The sequence below is a fragment of the Talpa occidentalis genome, unplaced genomic scaffold (genome assembly GCF_014898055.3).
Source record: "Talpa occidentalis isolate TD23 unplaced genomic scaffold, MPIMG_talOcc4v2.1 talOcc4.7, whole genome shotgun sequence".
NCBI classification, from domain to species: Eukaryota; Metazoa; Chordata; class Mammalia; order Eulipotyphla; family Talpidae; genus Talpa; species Talpa occidentalis.
In genome coordinates, this window is record NW_023605083.1 from 42,215,103 (window position 1) to 42,239,719 (window position 24,617).

Here is a 24,617-nt window from a genome sequence, read left to right on the forward strand (position 1 = left end):
TTTAGCACTTTCAATATCAGGAATAAGTGATTAAATATATACACAATTAAGGATATGGTATAGCACTATACACACATGTAAGTAAGGAGTTGAGAAAATTTATCCAGGATACCAATTCATATTAGACAATGATTTCATTTAAAGTCTGCAGATAATATGCACATAATTGAGGCCAAACGTTTTATTTATCATGGCACAGTGGAGTGAAAGTCAATGTGCTGACTTTTTTTTCACACAGGAGTGGGGTATATATATTCACAACTTAAAATGTAGATATTTTATGTTTAATAGAAAATGCAAAAAAAACTAGAAATTGCAAGTCAATTAACTAGCAGCAGAATGACTATATACAATGTTAATATATACTCTGTCTCAACAATGATTTAAAAGTAGCAGCTAACAGTATATTTTATTAATTGCATATTAAATCTTCACCATGAACCAGGGGCAGATCATATTACTAGTTTTATTGTATAGATGAATAACTGACAGCTTCTAGAAGTTAGACACTCACCCAGATTGGTCACCTGGTGGCATCAGAATTCGTTGTCAAGTCTGTCTGATTCCAAAGCCAATGGTTTTATTAGTAAACTACATGATTATTAACACGAAGGTTACAGACCTACTAACATTGTTTGCTGAAAGGATTATTAAATAGAGTAGAAGTTGAAAAGTATACTATTGTGCTTGGGTGAGACAGATGATTTAGATTTAGGGAGTACATGAAGCAACTCTCTAGTTAGCATATCTTTGCAACACTGAAAACTTACTTTAGTCTATATTGTATGTTTAAACTGATTTAGTTTAGGGCATTTAAGTTACATTGGCTTCCTCTAGTTCATCTCCTTATATTTAAGTGTATAAGTAAACTGCTTTTAGCAGCAGTTATCTTTTTTTAAGATTTATTTATGCAAAGAAGAACTGGGGTGTAGGCCAGAAGTGTGGGGGGCTGAGAGAATTTACCAGAGACAGAGTGGGGAGCAGATCAGGATGATTTACTGAAATACATAGATGAGGGGAACAGTGGATGAGACAGGGGAGGTCTGCTACGCCACATGTAGGTTAGTTCCCTGACTGGGAATTGAACTTGTGCTGCAGTGGCTGATGGCAGCTTGACAGAGCTGAAACTTAACCTCTTCGCCACCAGTGGAGAACCCAGTTACTATTATTGGAGCAAAATATTAATGTGCTTGGGAAGGTCGCATATGGATCAAGTCAGCTTATACATTATATACTTCATTACTCTATTATCTATCAGCAGCTATACAGTAGTTTGCTGTAAAGAAATACTGGAACTTATATTTAAGTTGAAGAATATCATATTTAAGATGAAGAATAGTGTAGAGTGGAGTTATATGATGATAATTATATTGGCAATTTAGGCATAAAATTTTGAAATATTGTTATTATATAGGCATATTCACAGCTATTTGACCATATATCGAATGGATCATTTAAACAATCACGTGACTATTCACAATATATTGTTTAGTTAACAAGGGACTTTTAGTTATGGAGTTTTACTCAATTCTCAGAATAGCTTTGTGGGTTATATATATTCTTTACAAATGAAGAAACAAGACAACCAGAGGTTAGTGACTAGTTTGGCCACAGCAATAAAACAGTTACTTAAAATAATATATAAGTAAGGGAACAAACACTGGAATGAGAGGAATTATCAAAATATTGGAGTGGAACATTGAGATGTTTTCTTTATTTGACTTTATCTTTTATAAAATTATTGACAAGGGTAGGTTTGAAACAGAAAGCTCTCTGCATTTTCATCTATTAAGGAGGTGAGGGAGAGAGCAAAGAAGCAGTTTTCATAAGGAACAAGATGATACTGACAGGTTGAAAATGACATAGTTTTTGTCTACACTAGCCATCATTTATGCAAACAGTTTGAAGTATTCAAAGAGTTTAAACAATTTTGAGTGGGATGCTAATCAGATTATCAAACCTTAAGAGCGATAAACATTTTGATTCCAAACCACTGCTTCACACCTTACTAATGGACTATGTATCAGTGAGCAACAGATGTCTGAAAAATGCTTAAATTTAAGATCTCTCTCTCTTCAAATAGTATAATCTCTATGTGTATTAATTAATGGAAGGTGGGTCGAAGAGTTGCCCATATCTGATGTTGGTAGGCCAATGAGGCCATTCTATTGATCCTGACACCATATTTATAAGAACATTAACAGAGTTCAGGCAGATGATGGAAAGATTATTTAGCTTTGTGCATAAAGAATTAATTATAATAATTGACTTTGCTTCTGTTTGTATGTAGTTTTTTACCAGTGCTTAACTGCTGTCTGCCTACTACAGATGCGGTCTACAAGGGAAGTATTATTAATCTCATTGTCTCATTAATTCATTTTAATAAAAATTTAATAAATGTGAAATTTATTAATTACTTTTTATGTACTAGACACTGCTTAAATTGGGGGATAGGCGCACAACCAAAAATGGACATAATCTCCTTTCTCATGAAATTTACAAATATAAGTCACAAGACATTAATCAAATCATGCAAAATAACTAAATGTGGAAATACTATTTTACTAATTGGTAATAGAAGAGAGGTATATTGTATTCTGTACTATGAAAACACAGGAGAGGAGAAATTAAATTAGTATGGCGGTCTGGAAGGGTTTTTTTTTTTTTTTTAAAGATTTATTTATTCATGCATACGAGAACCAGGATATAGGTCAGATGTGCAGGAGGGTGAGAGGATTCACCAGAGACAAAGCAGGGAACAGAACAGGCAGACTGACCAAAACACACTGCTGAGGAGAGCAGTGGACAAGACAAGAGAGGTCTGCTGCGCGATTTGTGTATCTCCCCAGCTGGCCGGGATCCAACCTGCGCTGCAGAGGCTGCAGACAGCTTCAAAGTGCTGTGGAAGAGTTTCCGGGAAATTAAAATTGAATGAAGGATGAATAGGAGTTAGGTGAAAATTAAAGAAAAAGTATGTGAACCATAGTTGTAACACATTTAAAAGTCACCTGTCAGGGAGAAACATGACAAAGGTAGTATCCGGGGAGCACAGAGATGATGATGGACAATGAGACAGTTAGCATGGCTAAGTGTCCAACCTTCTAGGATTTTAGTTTATTAATCCCAAATGTCCACTCTCACACACATTCAACAATTTAAGTTCTTATTTTAAACAAATGACTTTGCTAGGTGTGATGGTTAACTTTATATGTCACCTTGATTGTGTGCCCACATATTGATGCAAACACTATCACGGATGCTTCTATGAAGGTGTTTTCTCCATGAGACTTAGCCAGTGTGCTTTGTGTAAAGCAGATTATCCTCCATGCTGTGGGTGGGCCACATCCTATCAGTTGAAGGTCTTAAGAGAACAAAGACTAACTTCCCTTAAGAGGAAGGGATTCTTCTAGCCCATTGTCTCTAAACCTAAACTGCAAGTAATCCCTGGGCCTCCAGCTGCTGCCTAACCTGCAGATTTTTCTATATGCTAAGTTTCCAAAACTGCATGGACCAATTCCTTAAAGTTTCCTTCTCTCTCTCTCCTCATTTACATATATTTGTCATTTTGTAAGTTGTGTTTCTCTAGAGAACTCTGAGTAGTATGCTATTTTATTGTAAACATGGGACACCTATATATGTGGATACTTAAAGCAGAATTAAAAATGGATAGCAAAGATAAATGAAATAGAGGATGGCAATCTAAGGCTCAGACACGTAAGTAGCTTAAACAAATCTCTGAAAGGGTTATAAGAATGAGAAAGTGCCTAGGTAGACTCAAGGTGCTGGTAGGACTTGAGTTGGGCTGGAGGGCAGAGGAAAGTAGTCCAGGGTACACAAGAACAATAGCGCAGAGGGAGAAATCTGTAGGGGGTGATCACAAGACTATCAGGGCCAAATGCAATGGAGGCTTCTGGTTATAAACATGCAAACCTGACATTCATTCTTATGAACAAAGAGATGAATCGGAACCCAGAGCTCTCTTGTTTATAGATGAATGACACTGCGCGTGGGAGACCTAGATGTGTGGCAACCTCTCAGGAAAGGCAAGCTGATAAGAATTTCTTTATGAATTATTCAGAAAGAGAAAATTAAATAACGAATCCTGTAAGACGGTCTAGTTCTGTCTGGATTGTTTTCACCTCACAGGGGGATACAGGATAAGATGAGTAGAGCAAAAAGAAAGTGAAATAACCAGTCAGCCAAATATAACCAGAGAAACAGTTCTTGGACTCCCGGCGTGTGGACCTGGTGGAGAGGTGCTCCTGTGGGAGCGGTAAGCCACGCTTCTGTTCAGGGGATGCCAACCTGCCAGAGCAAACTGCATTGCCTCCTTTACTGCTCTTTTTGCAACTAGGTTAATCCTTCAAGTTGCTTCTTTCTTGCTTTCTGGAAAAGAACTTGGAGACAATTCTACTATAGGTAATGTCTGGAAAAAGTTCTTTTATGTGCACTGTGGTGCTTGGTGCTATAAAGCTGGTAAATTAGCCAACTTTGAAGTCGTCAGTTCTGATTTGACACTCACTGGGCTCAGTTTATAGAGGCAAAGAACCAAGCTGTCCCATAATGGGGAGGTAGAGAGTATAATTCTTATGGGCTGCTGTAGGCAGGAGTTTATTTGTTCCGCTGGTCCCAACTGCTCTAAATAACAGATTAGTGAGTTTATGCAACTGACATTTAACCCTGGGCATTAATTAAAAGTGGCATGCTGCGTCATTTGGGCAAGTGTGGTTAGAACGAGGTGATGATACTTAGAGAGAGCAAGCTGTGAAAACCTTTTAAAAACTCTTTCAGATACTTATGATGTACAAGTTTATTTAATTTAGTGACACGTATAATCTGGGGCCAAAAGAAATAACATCTCCCAACTGAATGGCATCTTGCCTTCAGCTGCTGTGGCAGTAAGAGAAGAGGGGTGGGTGGGTACTGCCATTATTCAGCTTCATCCAAATGTATATTAAATTTCTAAAGGAAGCAGGCACTGTATTCAGTAGTCGATCTGCCTCACGTGTTTGCTACCTTTCAATAATTGTATATTTAAACTTAAACAGATTTTACCGAGCCAGTTGTTGGGATACAGCTGTTGGCCAACAGCGATGACTGTCCTGCTCTCTTGGAAATTACATTCCAGGTAGCTAAAAAGAAAATACCCAAAAGTGGAGTATAAGTTTCATGATGGCAGGGGTTTGTGTTTGTTTTATCTCCTATTATAATTCTGTTATGTGGAATAGTCCTTGACGTAGCATATACACAATAATGTTTATTAAATGATTGAAAGGTATGAAGATGGAAAATTAGAGAAACTGAGTTACATGTCCACAGACCTCCATGCCGTGTCTTCTAGATTCTATTTATTTTCTAAAAATACTGTTTATACATTTATCTCCAAAAGGGGAGAATTATAATTTTATAGCTCAGTCCTTTCCCCATGTGATTTCTTGTCCAGAAACTGCAATTTCCTTTTTGTTGTTTTTTGGGGGTGTTAAGAAAATTCTAACATTAAACAAATTGCCAAAGCACTGACTATATAAGACACATTCTTTTAGGCACAGAAGATTAATAACAAAACAAGAAAAACAGTCTTGACGCTGTTACAAAATGGAGAGATAGATGATATATAGGCAAACAAATAAGAACATGTGAAAAGGACATATTAATAGTTTAATGAAGAAAAAAAAATAGGAAAATGTAATTGTGAAACAAGAGGAGGACCAGGGAGGACCAGGGAGAAATTCTCTGTGGTCTTGCAGGGTGGCAGTGTTGAAAGCGGTGCGGGTTGAGGGAAAGATTACTCAGAGTCTGAAACAGTGGGAAGTCTAAAGGGGCTACACCGGAAGAAATGTGCAGCCCCCATTCAAAGGCAGTCTCATATTAATTAGCATGGAGTACAAAGGTGGGGAAAGCATGTATGGAGTGTACATGTTGGGAGTGTAGGTGCAGGGCATGGTGTAGGTGCAGGGCATGGTGTTGTAAACTAAGGTGGAGTGACCAGGAGCTATTGCCTGGCGGGCTCCATTGTTGCTGCAAGTCAAAGCTATTATCTCTATTCTAATATCAGCCTGCCGTTTTCAGGTTTCCCAGTATGTTCCTCATACCAGGTCTTTTGCCGTTGGTGAGAGTCCACTTGTGTGACCCCACACCTAGCTGACAAGCACCAACAATATTCCAAGAATAAGGAGGGCCAGGGGTCCTACAGTTCTCTATGTTGGCAACATTTGAGTTGAGATGAGACTTGAATGATGATAAATATCCAGCTATAAAATTATATCATATAGAACAGTGTATGAAAAAATAGTGATGAGAAGGAAAGAGCTCAGCTTTTAAGCTAGCAGAAATAGTGCCATTTTGGATAGCAAATAGTACCCCAGATGGTTTGCTGATTTCCCCCACTAACCAAGAGTGTCCCTATGAAATCTTTCATAAGTCCAAATGTCACATAGTGATGAAGCAATTACCATTAACTTACATGGTAAAATTTTTAAGCATTCCTGGATAGCCAAAAGTAACCTACAAAATCATACCAAAAAGCACACAAAATTTACAATCACACTAACAGATAGTGGTGGTATCTCTCACTGCTTGGGGTGCACAATGCTCTAGAATAGCTACTGACTACTTATTTTTGCTTTTTGTTATAAAGGTAAAATTCCTCTTCAGATATCTTTTAGATTAGTGAAAAAGGTATTGACGCAAGCTTTCTGTACAACCTAAACACATAATGATGGAAGACAAGAATAGAAAAAAAAACTAAGAAAGGAGGAGCCACAAGACCAGAAACCTGGCTGACACAAGGAGGTGGGGGCAGAGAGATTAGCATAATCCACACAGTTGCAGAAACTAGTATCCCGAGGCTCAGATGACACTAGTATCCTGAGGTGCCAGTGCCTAGATTACAAAGCATAACTTCCAAGCAGGTATCAGACTGCTGTCTAGAGGACAGGCCCAAGGGTAAAGATATAGAGATTGAGTCCAACAGACCCCAATGGTAAAGATATGGAGACTGAGCCCACTGTAGAATCTCAGGTCCCTTTCAAATTCTACACAGTTCTCCAAAATTAGCAACCAACTAATGGCTCAAAAGGAGTGAGCCCTCCCAAACAGAAGACTGTATCAGTGCAGTCTCTGCACAGGCTTGGGACAGCAGTCCCTCTGTCCACCTGTGACTATGCAGGTGCCTCTTTTCACCAACTCTCTCCCTCTGCAGGGCAGCAGCCTTCCTGCCTGCCCGTGACCTGTCAAGGCCGCCTGCCTGCAACCATGCAGGCCTCTCTTAGCAAACCTGTCCCTTCTGGGCAGCTCTTCCTGTCCACTTGTGTCTATGCAAGTGTCTTCCACTGTTTTATCTCTTCCCTAATAAACCTGACATTTAAATGTAACTAACATCTCTGTCTTGTGGAGAAACTTGCTGGGGAACTCACCACGTGTTGCTGAAACAGGAGCTTTGTGAAACCTTTCCTAGAGTAAACCCAAGGACCCCGCACTCCAAACCCACAGACTCCAAAAACCACAACATGTAACACAAACTTTTGAAAAGGGCAGGGGGCCTGTATGTAGAGAAATGGATTTAACAAATTGAGAATAGGATTTGAATTTTATTTAAATTGCAGTAGGAAGCCTTAGGTGGCTTGGTTTTGGTGAGTAAGAAGGTCTTACTTATACTTGGAAAAATCACTCTCGCTGCCATTGGTATGACAGAGAGCGTCAAAATTGCCTGATAGATGAAACCAGTTAGAAGACTGTTGTACTGTTTTAGGCAAGAGTTAATAGTGGAAATAATGAAATCAAATCAAATCAGAAAGACATTATATTTTGAAGACAACTAAAGAGAATTATGGGTAGGTTAGCTCTTAGGGTGTGAAGAAAACAATCAAGAATGACTCAAGGTTTGTGGCTGAGTAACTGACTAGGAAGGATATATGATAACACAATGGGGTGAGATATAATTGAGTCAGAAGACTCTAAAGAATATAAAGCTGAGTCAGAAGAATCAAAAATTCTGTTTGACTATTTTAAGTTTCACTAATATTAATGTTAAATGAAGATTTATATTGCAAACTTATATTGTAAAGTAAGCAATAAGCATTGGATTTATGTAGACAGATATGAATCTGGAGGCAATAGTGACTTTAGAGATAAAAATTTCAAAGTCATTAGTGTCTATGTAGTATTTGAAACCAGGAGATTGAATGAAACTATTTAGGAGGAAGTAGATAGAGAAGAAGACAGATGTTTCAATGAATAAATCCTTGTATCAAGGTTGCAGAAACTGAAACTGGGGAATGTTCAGGAAGGTAGGAAGAAACATGTTGTGGAACAATCTATTATGGAAAGAAAGTGCTAGATTAAGTGATCTGAAAGAATAGGGGGAATGTTTGAAATCTGTATTTATAGCTGGTGTATGTTATTTGTTGAATTCCAAGTTTTTTTAAATTTATTTATTTATGCATACAAGAGCTGGGGTACAGGCCAGAGGTGTGGGGGTGGGGGGGTGAGAGGATTCACCAGAGACAGAGTGGGGAATAGAGCAAGCAGACTGACTGAAATACACTGCTGAGGAGAGCAGTGGGTGAGACAGGAGAGGTCTGCTACACCCTGTGGGTTACTCCCTGGCTGACCAGGGATCGAACTCATGTTGCAGAGGCTGTGGATTGCTTCATAGTGCAGTGCTTAACCCCTTGCGCCACCAGGGAGGCCCCCTGAATTCTAAGTTTTGCACCTGATCATGGGAGTGGGAAATTAAGGTTGAATTGAGGAAAAGATCAGCGAAGGGAAGGATGTCTAGGAATTTGGAATTCAAAGTCTTGTGATTATGTGCCTGGAGTTGTGGAGAAAAGGAAGTGGGTGAAATTGCTGTTCATGTCATTGAATTATGCTGCAGGGCATAATTCAAGGAAGAGAAAAACTAGAAGTGGTAAAGGATTGTCAAAATATGATGACATATACATCAAAGAAAATGAAATTACCGAAGGCTAAAAGAAATAGCTTGGAAGTGGAAATAGTGGATAATTCAGATGGCTCGCCCCTATTGTCTGGGAAAATTTAGTACCCCTTTTTACTTGTAAAAGGCTTGGGGATGGGCGTGGCATGGTTTCATACCTCTGAAGAGGTGTGATCCTGTGCCTCTGAAACATATACAGTAAACCAATGTCACCGCAATAAAAAAAAAAGTGTCCGAATTTTAAAATGGTCACCTTGATAAGAGGATACCTGTCTTTTCTTCCTAAAGCAATTGGGGTATGAATAAGGAAGAAAAAAAATCACTTTAACCTAACGGAAATGTAAGCTCATTTTTGCTCCATGGTCTGTCACATTTCTGCTAGAACTAAAAGGTGAAGGAACTATTTAGAGAACAGCAGACTTGTTAGTAATAGCTTGAGAGACTCAAAACACAGCCAAGAGTCTTGGGAGCTAGGGAATAAATGTCTGAGCGGGTCATTTAGAGGATGCGCAGAATAGAGTGAAAAGCATATGAGGTTTGGATACTTGATTATAACTAATCCTATAGAGCAAAGGATATCAGGATCGACTACCTCAAGGTGGTTTACTGATTTCATACAAAGCTGTAGATTTTGTGGAAACTGATTTTATGCAGTGATTGGGGACAGTGAATATTTTGGTGGTTAATCACCCTTTGGGGGAAAGGACTATTTCACAGAAGTAAAGGACCACAGAGATCTAAGTTTCATTATTTTTCAGTGATAATATAACACAAAACCAAACCACTTCATTGACTTAGTCTCTTAATTTATTCCCTTATTGATTATATATTCAGCAAAAAAATTTATGGATTGCTTGGGAATATATTTCCTTAGATTAAATTATACAAGAGGAAGTTCAGATGGTGAAAACTTACCATAAGAAAAGTTAAGAGATAACTACCATAGAGTGTACTATTTAATATTAATTAATAATATTATATTAACAATTGCCATTTACTGACTGCCTACAATAGTCCAGGGAATATTAAGCAATAAATACCTATTTATTTAATTCTGTGGGAAATGTCATAAAGTAAATATTTATTATCATCCTTTTACAAGTGAGGGGCTCAGAAGCAATTTGTTCATTGTCATTCAGTTTGCACCAACACAAAACGCAAACTGTTCAAAAAAGGGGCTATTTATATCAGCAGAGGCTATCAGGGAAGGTCTCTAGAAAACAATTTTTGCGTTGGCCCTTGGAATACACACAAATTTGAAATGGATCTGTAACAGGGTGGTCCCCAGGAAAGGGGGAGGGTCCCTGCCCCACCCAAGGGAGGGTGGAGCTGAGCAGGAAGAGAAGAAGCTGCAGAAGAGACTAAGGAAGGAAGCAGGATGGAGCCAGGAGACCTGGAGGAGGCGCATGGAGCCTAGAGACACGTGAAGAAGCTGCGCTTGTCTTTTGGTTGTGGACTGGGTGACACAGATGTGGGTGAGACCTGTGGGGAGGTGACAGTGGCAGCTTTTATCTTGATGTTGATTTTGCTCTTTTCCTTCCAGGCTTGTCTGGTTGTTTCTGACTCTTTTCTGTGGGTCCCACTGGAAGATGCTTTAGACTTGTGGCAGGCTTTGGGGCCTTGCTCTGGGCCAATCCCATTTGGATGGACTTTTACCCACGAGGGGACGGGTAACTTTGGGTGCTTCATTTAGAAACTAGACTCTTTGCCTTTCCTGTATTGTTTCCTAGTTTTATTAAAGTTCCTTCCCATTAAAGTCTCCTATGTTTTGTGTTGATGCGGCGGATGGCAGAACCCATTTAGAATAGGCAGGTTTGCGGGGGTTTGGGCTGCCCCTCTCCCTGTCCTATAACAGATTCAGGGCAATATGAACAAAGATAGAGCTGATTTTCAGAGGGTGTTTATATGATAAGAACATTATATTGACTGGAATTTTAGTGGGTGAAAGGCACAAGTGAGAGTGAAGATTCAAAACACATCTTAAGGCCAAAATGCAAGTAACATATACAATAAACAAAAATCTGCTAGGAAATAAGAAAAACAAGAATTCATGAACTGTGCAGCAACATAACATTTTTAGAAATCCTAAGCTATGTTTGTTTATTTTTTTCTCCAGCTGCTTTTTCTACCATTTTCCATTCCCTGCCTTCAAATAGTTAGCTCTATTTTTGTTTTCAAAATCTTAGGTCCTAGAGTGAAGTAAGGAAACAATTTGTGGTATGGATAATGTATCTCATTCATGAAAGGACAATAAATTTTTCTGGACACTGAACTCCTCTCAAGCTGAGTGAGGTGGGAGAAAAAGGAGGCAGCACTCGTGATGAGGTGGCGTCTGGGACATGCCGAGGTCCCTATGAGGAAGTCTTATCCCTGTTAGAGGATCAGGGGCAACCTAGCAGGAAAAGTAAAATGTGACCAAACAAATAAGTAAATACTAAACATGAAGAGGACATCTGTATCTAAAAAGATCTTGGCTGTGCAGTTGGACGTAGGGATGTATCATGGGATGACAGGGGTGTCGAATATGTGAATCTTTGTGGAGTTAAAATGTAAAATCCAGAGCTATTTAATAATTATCCCAGTAATTCAATGACACATTGTTTCAAGTCTGTCATTTGGACTAACAATCAAATTGAATTGCAGCAAATCTTCATCAGTATAATTTCTACAAACTTACTGCTGCAAAAGGTGTCCGTTAAAAGTATCCCCTGAGAACTGAAAGTAAGGACATTTCTGAGCCATAAAACATAGGACATTCTCTTGGTATCTGCAAGTTATTTTCCTACTCTGCAGATATGCTCTGTAACCAGAGAGATACAAAAGAATGTCAGAGAGTCCCTTAATGCGTATATTCTACCTGCCTTGAGAATTCTATCTTGTTAAACAGGTTTTACATTGCATTAAAATTTCTCACAAATGGTATGTTGTAGCTGAAGAAACAAGATATTATAGGATTCACATTTTGATCTAATAGGTGTTAAGTTTATTAACTGATTCATCAGTGATCCAATTCAATGAGCTCTACTGGTATCTTTTTAAAATAAATCTTATTATAAAGATTGTTATAATATAGGAAGAATATCTATAATTTGTTGACTTGGGCAAAGCCATTCCCCAATGATGCAGATATATTAAAATGACATCACTGTCATTTTACTTAACATGCTGTTGTTTCAGATGAGAGTGAGAAAAAGAGGTATGAAAGAAAGAAAACAATAACTAGGGCAAGAATGTAGATTGTTACCTTTTTTTTCTTCACTGATAGTATAAGTTATTACTCCACTTTTGGTTTTAAAAAAAACTTTAGGTTAACTCTCGTAAATGATTGTCATTTATTACATCGGAGAATTTGGCATATAATTATGGAGAGTTTATTGGGCTGTATGCTGCTGATAAATCTACAAACAGCAACTGTTGCCATTTCTCTCAAATTCATTTTCCATATACTGAACATTTTAATTTAATTTCTTTTTTTTTTAATATTTGGCTAGAACAAATTTTGCCTGGCTGAATGGGGCTTAAGTATTAAATTTTTTAGGAAACAGAAGGGAAAATGTATTTATAAGTATATCCTGGGATATGATTTTAATTTCTTTGGATCATCAGTATGATTCTTTGGAAACTTGGAATTATTTACCTTTTGAACAGTGAACAGGTACTGAAGAGTTGAAGAGTGGATGCGAAGTGGAGCAATGCTGGGGATCTTGGTCCAAATTGTTTTATTCATTCACCACTTACATGTGCCAGTAAACTTAGTTGCTTTGATATTTTTAGCATTGAATTAATCTGAGGAGAAAGATACATGGATATAATTTTTCCTTTGGAACAGTTTGTCATCTGATCAACAGTTTATATTACTTTAATTGAGATTTCCCATTAAGCAGACGTTCCTCTGCTGCCTGGCTTGTTCTGACAATGTTGGCATTGTTCTTTTGGCTTGTGTATGGTATACTATAGTTTATCACTGAGAGCTACACTTTCTGAATTATTATTTTAGCAGTTCTACTCATTTATGCATACTTCAGCTTTTCTTCTTCAAGATTTTATCTGGGGAGGGATGTTCTGTGAGTTAGACATGTCTTTCTGTAGAATCATTTAAAAACTTTATTATGTAATTTTTCACATCAATATAATTACATTTTAAAGAAACTTTACAGACTATAGTTAAAGTAATAAATAAAAACCTCTAAGGGTTTTTTTTTAAATTTAAAGTTATGTATTCTATTTCTTTAATAGTAATAGGTAGTAAATTTTGGTAGCTGTGTGCTTTTTTTTTTTTTTTTTTTTTTAGAAATTAGTCCTTTGGTCTATTTCTAAAACAAAACTAGTAAGTCACTAGACCTGAGGTCACTAGGAAATGAATTCATTTCTTGACTGAACTATTATTCAATATCTACATTATTTCTATATGCACATTCTTGTATTTTCATTGATGCAAATAATCCTGGTATTGTAGATAAGGGTACACAATCCATTTTTCATTGTGGTCCACTGTCATACAGAAAACAAATACACTTGAGCCCCACATGCAAATTAAAACCCCTATTTTATTTTATATTTTTTAAAGATTTATTTATTTATGCATACAAGAGCTGGGGTACAGGCCAGAGATGTGGGGGGTGAGAGGATTCACCAGAGACAGAGTGGGGAACAGAACAGGTAGACTGACTTAAGTAGACTGCTGAGGGGAGCAGTGGGTGAGACAGGAGAGGTCTGCTGCGCCCTGTGGGTAGTTATCTGGCCGGCCAGGGATTGAACTTGTGCTGCAGAGGCTGCGAATTGCTTCATAGTGCGGTGCTTAATCTCTTGTGCCACCGGGGAGGCCCTAAAACCCCTATTTTAAATATACATTTTTTTCTTTAAGGAATGGGAAAAAACTTCAAAACTTAAAAAAATTAACTATGCAGAAATTATGTTTTTGTATATATCGATACATAGGTATAACAATTGTAATATTTCTCAATACTAAAGTATGGTTTACAATTTAGATTTAAGCAGATATTTTTTAAGCATGTGTACTCTGTCAATAAATATGATAATATTAATACGATGATAAAGTTATTAATATAGTCATATTTATTGACAGAATACACATACTTAAAAATATCTGGTAAAGCAAGCAGTTACTGTGTACTGGGTTTTAGCCATGAATCCTTTTGTCTGTGTACCTAAGATAGATTTACAGAAGAATCCAAGTGCCTCATAGCAAGAGTATAAAGTACAGTCCTAATGTTTTTGGTATAAATGCTTAATGCATTACTTGACCAATAATAAAAGGTGCTTCTCTAGGGGTATGAGTGGAGATGAATTTTGATAGCTAACTTATCTTAAGGGCACTCATGTTTGGTACAGTGATTACAGTATCTGGATGACTGAAACTTATTTTTTGGTAGAGGGTGGAGCGTGGGTATGTTTTTGAATTTTGTGATGCTCTTTAGTACAAATATTACTGGTAACTATATATCTTGCTTCCTTCATTCTTTTTACCAGTCAACTTCTTTGGGATATCTGCCACCCACCCAAGTTCCCTCTTTGTCTTTCAGAAGAGGTGCCTTTACCCAAAATGGCCATGTCAGTGCACTTATTCAAGAACTGCTGTGCAGATCTGCTAGTTCTCCAGCAGTGTTTCAGCGTAGCATATTCCCACTGGGAATGGTGAGGATTTCTTTTCTGAGATACTCTTGTTTGCGTTCCACCCTTGCTTGCATCCCGATATGCTGTCCCATTGCCTGAGCCATCCTTACCTGTCTCTCTGCTCATATATAGACTCCAAACCTAACTCTGGTTCTGCTTGTTTTACTTATTTTCTTTCACTTACATGTAAGCAGCATTTGTAATATTCTCTTTCTCCTATTTATATTATAGACCTTGGGTGTGGGTGGTTTTATTTATTTTCTTTTTTTATATATGTTGGTTTTGGAGAATGGTGCCATCTCTTCCCTTCGCCTACCTGCTACTCGTCTTTTGTGTCTGAAAATAAATATCTCTTTTAGGATGCCTTTTCTGACTTCTTGTGTACTCCCAGAGAGCGCTCATCACAGCACTTACCATACTGAACTGTAACCACCTTTAACTCCGCTGTAATCTCCTTTATACCGTTAGCTTACCGAGGCAAGTTTTCATGGCCATTCTTTCTTCCTTTCTATTCAACACAGAGATTGACAGCTATTAGACCCTCAATAACTATACCTTGAGTGAATGCCTGTATTATTTCTCAGTAAGGAACCAAGAGGGCATCGTCTGTCCCTTGTGCAGGCAATAAGGGATGCATGTCTGCAGAGAATGTTAATACAATAATAAAGCCAATCAAAAGTCCATCTACTCTTAATTTTGCCTTATACCAATATTGGCAAAGAATGTCATGATAAAATGCACCTCTCTGTTGGGGCAGACCCCTCTCTCTGTGCTCTACCACTGTTATTTTCATAGAAAATGATAGACAATTTGTTATAGCCTAACTCTCTGTCTCTTCCCATTCCTTTTTCAAGAGTCACCGCCTTCTAGACAATATTCAGAAAGAAGAGGATTTATTTTATGCTTCTAGTGTATATATGAAATATTGCTTCCTCTGGTGTTTCTTCACTGCTTTCAGCTTTCCTAAGACAAACCCACCCTGGTAGTGACTGCAATTCAAGGATTCAATCCCCTTAGAAAAGAGGAGGTTCTTGAAGGTGTGTCACACTCCCCTTTACTGCTGACTGAGATGACCCTGAGGTTCCCCTGAGATTGACTAAATGTTAGAAAGATTTCTTCCTAATCTTAGGCCTCTGATCTCCCTTTTGTTAGAAAACTTGCAATTGTAAAGTTTGACATGTGAATTTCAAATATCAAATACCCCTTTGATATGTGACTTTCTACAACCCAGGAACGTTTTTGTCCAGTGCAATTTTTCTTTTGCACTTCCTATGTTTTTCTCAATAAAATTATAAGTAAAATAATCTAAGTTTAAACAAAACACAAACTCCAACAAACAAAATAAAAACACTGAGAAGGAAGTTACGAAATAGATCTTAAATAGGGTATTCTTAGTAACTTAAAAGTTTCTTCATAACAGCAAGTCTAGTCAGAAGTGTGCCTCTCTTCACAACCTCATTCGATGCATTCAGGTATGCATCTAAAAACCGAAAGTGATAATGGCAACAACAATAACACAACAAAGCCTCACCTTTTATTGTCTTCTTTCCCCGAGCTTTAATGTGTTATTATTCCTTCCTTTTGGGAAACTTCATTTTTTATCCTCAAGAACTTTTCTTCCTATAGTTTTCCCTTCCCACATTCCTGTTATAATACATTTATTTAAGCTGCAATATTCAGCCAATAGTACTTTGACACTCTAGGGACAGTGTGGGACATGGCACACTTCATGAAATATGTGGAAAGTGGAAAGTGTGTGCTTTCCACCTCCTCTTAGAGTTTCCATCCCCAGCATGAGTTTCAGACACGATTATTTATTTGTAAAGTGTATGTGTGTGTGTGTGTATGGTAACTGCTGAATCTCACACCCAAATACATTTCCTAAATGACAAACATTTATTCTCAGAGACGGTACATTCTAAACCCACAGGGAAGAAGAGATATATATTCCCATTGCCTCCATAATTGAGAAGGCTGCCACTTTCACAAGGAAGTCAGATCTTCACATTATCATGCAGACCACTGCTAATTCTTTTCTTTTTTTTTCTGTCTCAATTACTTTGTGCCTCTTTGGCTGGTCAAGAATAAAACGGTATTCTGGAGTCAAAAACAACACCTTTTTCTACACAAATTTCTAAAGGCAGCTTTGACAGAGTATTTGCAATTGCTGAATAAAATTTTAGCTAATGACTATCCTTAACTCTTTAGAGGGAGAAAAGATTTTACTATTCTCTTCATGTAAAAGAACAAATAGTTCGTTAAGGATTAAGACTGAAGAGAGATGTCTGCAGTGAACAGTCACATCTGGAATGGAGCTGGGGATGTGAGGACCAGACTAAGTGTTGTCTCAGCAGGGAGAAGAGACAGAAACCACTGGAAAGGGTGGGCAAGACTGAGAAATAGTAAGTGAAAAACTGCCATTTCAGCAGAGGGCTATCTTCCCTTCCCCCACTGACTCCAGGGTGCACCTCTGCAGCCATGGGACACAGAATGCATACTTCTCTGGATTAGCATAACCTGTTCCACTGTTCAAAGAAGGGCACCCTGGCAGCTGGTGATATGTTTCAGCAGGAGGAGAACCAACTGTCTATCCCCTGCACAATCCCTGGACTCCTAGGTTTGCCTGTGTCTGCCTTGGGGAGCCCTGGAGTCAACTATCCCTCCCTACTACATGAGATTGGTCCTGACCCCAGAGTTCATGGTAAGAATCTGCGAGTAACCTGGGAGAACCACCTGTAGAGCTATTTTTTTTTTCTGCCTGCCTTGGGGAGTCAGCATAGAACTGGATGTGAACTCTGGTGCTTTCACATTCCTGAGCTTCCCTGCTGCAAGGGAGAGTGCAGGCTCTTTTGCCACATCACTACTGGCTTTATCTGCAAGGAGCTCCTAGATAGATATCAGAGTCAGGGAAGCCTCCTAACCTTGCCCCATGTGACCTCCAGACCTGTTACCAGAGTGTGTAGTCACAGACTGTTAGTAACCATAGTGAAAACAGCCTGCAGACAAAGGGCATCCTAGCAACTGGTGGCCAGTATGGGGAGTCAGGAGTGATAGCCCCGCCCTGTAGGGTGCCAACTCAGGTTTCCTCTGAGGCTCCCAACATACTACTGCTGGAGAGAATAGAACTCCTAGGGAAAGGATGTAAAACAGCAAAATGGGCAGACAGAAAAACACATGACAACTTGAGATCTCAAGGGACTATGACACCAAAAGGCAGGAACTATTCTCCATAATCCAACCCTTAAGATATAAAAGCTATTGTCTTCCTATCAGATGAGAGTTCAACATTGTCATGATTAATAAATTTAAAGAAATAGGAGAAAATGCAAGGAAAAAAAAGAAAAAAAAAACTCATTTGGTCCTCTAGGACCTGTCTGGTTCTAGAAAACAGAGAAGATACTTTCTAACAGAAATGAGTCTTTATGCCTTTATCAAGGACTGGGACGATACCAAATGGTATTTCACTGCCAAAAACATTCCAATAAATATTTGGATACCAAAGTAGTTTTCCAAATGTTTTGTTAAATTTTTGTATTATCATAGACTTGCCATTGTTAGCATACCTAATTTTCACTATACAGTTATGACTTTGGGATTCCAAAACTGATTTGGAAATTGGGAGGTCATATTCTCAAGAAAACAGGTGTCTTTCACATATTCACTATACTCAAATGGTTTGCATTTTGATTTTGAGAATAAATGTTAATGGACTTTATAAAATTGACCAAAAAAATATAAGTGGATGAGCAGCATATTTATGATTTTTTTTGTTTTTACAGACTGAGAACATTATGATAGCATTTTTTGTCCAAATAATGCATTTAACTTCTTAACGTGATCTCTTAGTTCTTATCCAACTGTTCATGCTGTGAGAGAGTACAATTCAAGTGCCAAATTTTAGTTTTGGCCACTCTTGATGATATTTGGTTATCTGTTGTATCTAATTTAGGTATGATTAGTCTGTCCTATTCAGACTAATTTAAAATCTAAATAGCTTTGGGATGCTTATATAAGGAAATAGAACTACCACCATAACCATCTGATCTTGCTTCCAGATTAAAGAAAACATGTATAAACATCTAATAAAAGTCACATTGTATCTGGAAATTATATTTATCTGCTATTCTTAGAAGAGTATATATTACTACTGGGTTAAATGGTACTCACTTAGTCATTGAGGACACTGTCTGGTTTGAGAGGACAGAGAAAATACTTCCTAACAGAAACAAGGACATAATTTTTATATAACCTGTTGCAGATTTATTAATTTATCCCAATGTAATATTATTGCCAGTGTTTGTGGTGACTATTTCTGGGTATACCTGGGGGCTAACATCACTTTCAATGTTCTTCACTTCCAAAACATTCATTTTGTTTTTGTACTTTAGTACCTCAGTCAAAAAAATGTAGACATGTTCTTTGCCATTATCAAACCAGAGTAAGAGGTATGATTCTCTAATTTGATGAAATTAGAAGTGAACAGTGTTATGATCTCATTCCTGCTGTGATGTTAGTATGGGTCTCAGGTTGGTCAGTCAGACAATAAGAGTGGTAGATTAGATGATGTGGCAAACACTCTTAGTGTTTGCTCATATTTCTGTTTTGGGCTCCATGCTGAAATACAATTACTTCCAATTGAATTTAGGGGTGACCTTATGGCTTCTTTGACTATTGATACAAAAGCTAAAGTGACATGTGCAACTTTTGTTTATTTTATTCTCTTCCACAGGAGCTTGAGGTGCCACAAGATTGAAGGCATTTGAAATGCTAAACCACCTCATAGCGGGCAGCTGGTCCAGGAAATTTTGTCTCGGCTTTGCTTCAATGATTTTGAGAATCACTGTGTCATCTATGAGGTTCTTCTGTAACTTGTTACTACAGCATTACTATTCTGAATAGTGTAGATGAATTCTAGTGTTTTTCACTTTTATGAATTAGTGAGTCATGATAATTTGTGCTTGTTTCATTTTATCTGGCAACAAATTAAATAAGGAAACCCATAAGAATAATAATTTAAAAGGTATTCTTATGGTTTGATAACAAACCATAAAATACATAGAAGGAAATATAGGCGAAACACTACGTGATTTGCACGTCAAAGACATCTTTACAGACACATCACCCAAAGCAGTGATAGTGAAGGCAAAGATAAACAGCTGGGACTACATCAAATTAAAGAGTTTCTGCACAGCAAAAGAGACAATAATAAAAACAAAGAGAAACCCCACCGACTGGGAGAACATTTTTGCACACAACACTAATGATAAAGGACTGATCACAAAAATCTGCAAAGAGCTGATGAGACTCAACAACAACAAAGAAAATAATCCAGTCAAAAAATGGGCAGAAGAGCTAAAAAGAAACTTCTCTGAAGAGGAAATGCAAATGGCCAACAGGCATATGAAAAAATGTTCAACATCACTTGTCATCAGGGAAATGCAAATCAAAACTACCATGAGATACCATCTTACACCAGTGAGAATGGCACATATTAAAAAAACTAGCAACAACAAATGTTGGTGAGGGTGTGGAGAAAAAGGAACTCTTCTGCACTGTTGGTGGGAGTGCAAACTGGTCCAACCACTATGGAGAGCTGTGTGGAGATTTCTGGACCTACTAAACATAGAGCTTCCATATGATCCAGCAATTCCACTCCTAGGTATCTACCCAAAGGACACAGAAAAATCAATTCCAAAGAGCACCTGCACCCCTATGTTTATAGCAGCACTATTTACAATAGCTAAGCTTTGGAAACAGCCCAGATGCCCAAAAATAGATGACTGGATCAAGAAGATGTGGTACATATATACCACGGAATATTACTCAGCATTTAAAAAAGATAAACACATGCAATTTGCAGCAACATGGATGGCGCTGGAAGAGATCATGCTCAGCGAAATAAGCCAGAAAGAAAAAGAAAAATACCAGATGGTCTCACTCATAGCAGGGATCTAGAAAACTTAAATAAGGGACCAGGAAAATGAATAACTATAAGAAAGTGAAAATCAAAATCAACAAAAAACTATGAACCAGAGACACTTTTTGGGGGGTGGGGGGCGGGAGGGGAGGGATTGGGGTCAGAATGGGGGGGTTGAAATTGTATGGGGAATATAAAAATAAAATTTATTATTAATAAAAAAATAAAAGGTATTCTTAAGTATAGAATATTGAATACTTCAGAAAGACCAGTTGCCTCTACTATAAATTTCTAGTTTACACATGTATAATGTCTTTGAAGTTTACCAGTGAGCTTTATATCATGAAATTATTTTATCATCTACTTTTTTCTTTTAGCAAAGAGTTGCTTGAATTAGAACAAGCTTAAATAGATAAACAATGTTCAACAAATTTGGTATGGACTGTGGGATTTAGTCAAGCTTGAATAATTCTTGACATGTAAATGTCATAATGACAGTATTCATTTGCACTGATGGATTTGGTTTTGGCCTTTTGAAAGATGGATATTATATGGAATGGAGAGGGTTGTTAGCTCCATGGTAGAAATAAAATGTCAGCTATTTGCTATATTGTCCATCAATAGTTCAGTGTTGTCAGTTTTTTAGGCCTGGTCATATATTATGCAAAAACAGCTGGAAGAACAGGATCTAGTTCAGGCTAGTAATAAGTTACTAAATTATTATTTGAGGACTTATTATGATTTTAATCTTTTCCTTAAAAATACCAGTCTTGATTCATGGATATTCTTAAATATAACATACATTTCACTTTTTGCTATAAAGTGTTAATTTTTAGTGTTTGAGCTAAAACTTTCCAGAAAAAAAATGAAAAATACCAATGTTTAAGTATATTGATCTATTTAGTATTTATCACACCTTATACATTCCATTCTCTTTCTGAGATGCTAGTAGGCTATACATCTCAGTATTTGTCGTTAAGGAACACATTCATATGAACTCAGACTATATAAGCAAACTCTAGAAGTGACAATTTTTCATAATAAGATACTTTGTTTTGTTCAAAAGCTCTTTCACGTCTATGTAAATGGAATTAATTTTCTCACAGATAATAAGCAACAATATGAAGAAATATAAGTAATCTTAATTCTAGCTCAGTCTCTCTGCTGTGTTATTTTTCTTTCAAAATCATTCCTTAGGTAATTGTTAGTGCCAAATTACTATTCATTTCCCACAAATGAAAGTTGCAACACCAATCATCAAATGTTTGTTGAATGTTTATTCTGTTCCAAAGTAAATTGTTTTCATTACCCTAATTATTGTTACTGTATGGCATGTTTTCTTTTATCAAATGTCAATTATTTCATTTAAGAATCCCTTCTTTCTCCACTAATCTCTAATATTTTCTCTATTATACATAAATTTATTTTTTAAACTTGAGTTTATAACTGAGTTAAAAGTATTTTATGGTATTATCATTTCATTAATAAAAATTGAGAATTAGAAATGACTGAGTATTGTTTTCATGCTATACAGTTTATAACTAGACCAAAGAATATTAAAACAATCTAAGTGTCCGACAATAGATGATTAGATTAAGAAGATGAGGTATATATGAAAAATGAAATACTATTGAGCTATAAAAAATGAAATCTTGCCAACTGCAATAACATGGATGGAACTGGAAGAAACACTGCAAAATGAAGTAAGTCAGAAGGCAAAAGACAAATACTTGATTGTTTAACTCATAGGTGGAATATAGAGAAACAAAAGTAAGGGTCAAGCAAAACCAAACCAAAATAAACCCCAGAAATCTGAGTATAAAATTGAGGCTGTCAGATTACAGGGAAAAGGTGGGGTCAACATGGGGAGGAGACTCATTAGACTATGGTGGAGGACTATGGTTGCCTTGGTGGATGTGGTATGGTAACATACGTCTGAAGAGGTGTGGCCTTTTACCTCTGAATCATATACAGTGGTGAATAACATTACCTCAATGAAAAATACTTTTTCAAAAGGGGTAGAATAAGACAGAGTTGGAGCATAAACATTTCCTAAGTGTCTCTTTTCAAACATCTATCAAACACAAAAGAATCTCAGGAAAATTTGCAACTACCTTGTGGGACATAAGAAGGATAGTCAGGGCCTCCCTGGTGGCGCAAGAGGTTAAGCACTACACTGTGAAGCAATCCGTAGCCTCTGCAGCACCAGTTTGATTGCCGGCCAGGGAGCAGCCCACATGGTGCAGCAGACCTCTCCTGTCTCGCCCTCTGCTCCCCTCAGCAGTGTATTTCAGTCAGTCTGTCTGTTCTGTTCCCCACTCTGTCTCTGGTGAATCCTCTCACACCCCCACATCTCTGGCCTGTACCCCACCTTTTGTATGCATAAATAAATAAATCTTAAAAAAAAATGGATAGTCAATGCTGAATTGGAGCTGCTGAAGAATAAACAGTCAGAGCAGAGCAGGTAGTTACAACTCTCTCACCAACAAATACTGTATCTGGAGACCAGGAAATATACTTAGACTTGATAGAATCTATTTTGTGCTTTGTTGAGAACAGGATAAAGAGACTAGGATAATCAGCTAGATTCATCAAAAATAGAGACATAAAATTTCTTGTGAAAAAGTTAAATATGTAATCGCAAAGGGATTGGGCATAAAAGTTGATAGAATCTCAAAATCAACTTAATTTGCTAGGCATGTTTCAGAGTCCCCTGTGCACAGAAGTTGATTGTCAATGTACAATGTGTGCTGTGTATCTGGCTCTGAGCTAATAATACAGCACAAGAAGTAATTGGCCTGTTATAAATTATAGGACAAACTTATGATTTGTCATTCTAGAAGGAGAAGCCTATGAGAATCATGCCAGGTGCACATCATAGATCAGTGTCAATATTCATAATTACACCTGTGAGTAAACCTATTTCATTTTTCTGTACATCCAATAAATTGTATATCTAGACAGAAGATTTATCCACCATTAGATAATGATGGCTGGTATAGAAGTAATTTTTCTCTATATTTTTTTAGTGATGCTTGCCACCTTTCTAGTAACAATGATCAGGAAAATAATGTTAAAAGCACACATTTAACATGCTGGGTATTTCTTTATTTAAATATCATCATATTTTAGATTAGTAGAGAAAATGAATAGAATATTATGTGATGAAAAAGCAAATGAGACTTATTTGTATCTTTCTTTGACATCCTTCAGGGATTTATGCCCCACTGGTTTGGGACATTTTTCTTCCTATATCTGCAATCATCTGCTGCCACTTTTTCATTTTATGTTTTGAGAGGCAATAAACTCAGTCATCTACTTTCAGCCTTATTTCATGATTCATGCTGTAGAGGAGCTGTCTTCTAGATTAGTTCAAACAAGTTTGGAGCCTAAGAAATATTTTCTATCTCCCCATGATTTTTATGTTTTAATCCATATTTATTGTCCAATGAACCTTTTCCCTTTGAACTTATTGTATATGGAAACAAGATGTTATTTTCCTACTGCATATAGTTCAAATGGCACCCATATGAAATTTTTAAGTGGATGACATTGTTTTCATTGCTCACTAGTTCTTCATGTTAAGTTCCCTCAATAATTTGAGACAAGACATGAATTTTCTAAATGCTGCCCAAGGGAGACTCACTCCTGTATGTACACCACCATATGGGAGCATTTACAAAAAATTATAAAGTTTGATCATGCTTTGTTTAATCGTTTAAGTATGATCATTAATTTTTTAATGAATCAAACAGCTTTTTAAAAATATAATTGTTGGGTTTCCCTGGTGGTGCAGGAGGTTAAGACACAACCTATGAATCTATCTGCAGCCACTACAGCAGGGGGCTAGCCACATGGCACAGCAGACCTCTCCTGCCTTGCCCGCTGCTCCCCTCAGCAGTGCATTTCAGTGGATCTGCCTATTCTGTTCCCCATTTTGGCTCTGGTGAATCCCCTCACCTCCCACACCTCTGGCCTGTACTCCAGTTCTTGTATGCATAAATAAATTAATCTTTAAAAAATATAATTGCTATTTCACAAGTTTATCCCCGTAAGACAAATTCATAAGACAACCCACTTAAGAGTAAGGAAAGAGGAAAATATTGTATTCCTGATGGGCATACTGTTATT

General features: G+C 37.3%; 1 long non-coding RNA gene across 16 annotated transcripts in view; it reads right to left on the reverse strand.

Annotated features, from left to right (window-relative positions):
• LOC119232498 (uncharacterized) overlaps positions 1-24,617 on the reverse strand; it is a 134,889-nt gene that overhangs the window by 61,413 nt on the left and 48,859 nt on the right. For 14 of the 16 annotated variants that reach the window (XR_008549616.1, XR_008549611.1, XR_008549614.1 and 11 more), the window contains 2 exons: positions 12,573-12,721; positions 5,056-5,132 (listed from right to left, as the gene is read on the reverse strand). This is a non-coding gene — a long non-coding RNA (uncharacterized LOC119232498). Of the gene's footprint in view, positions 1-5,055; positions 5,133-12,572; positions 12,722-14,983; positions 15,078-24,617 lie in introns of all 16 variants that reach the window. The other 2 variants (XR_008549612.1, XR_008549605.1) reach the window with 2 other exon arrangements.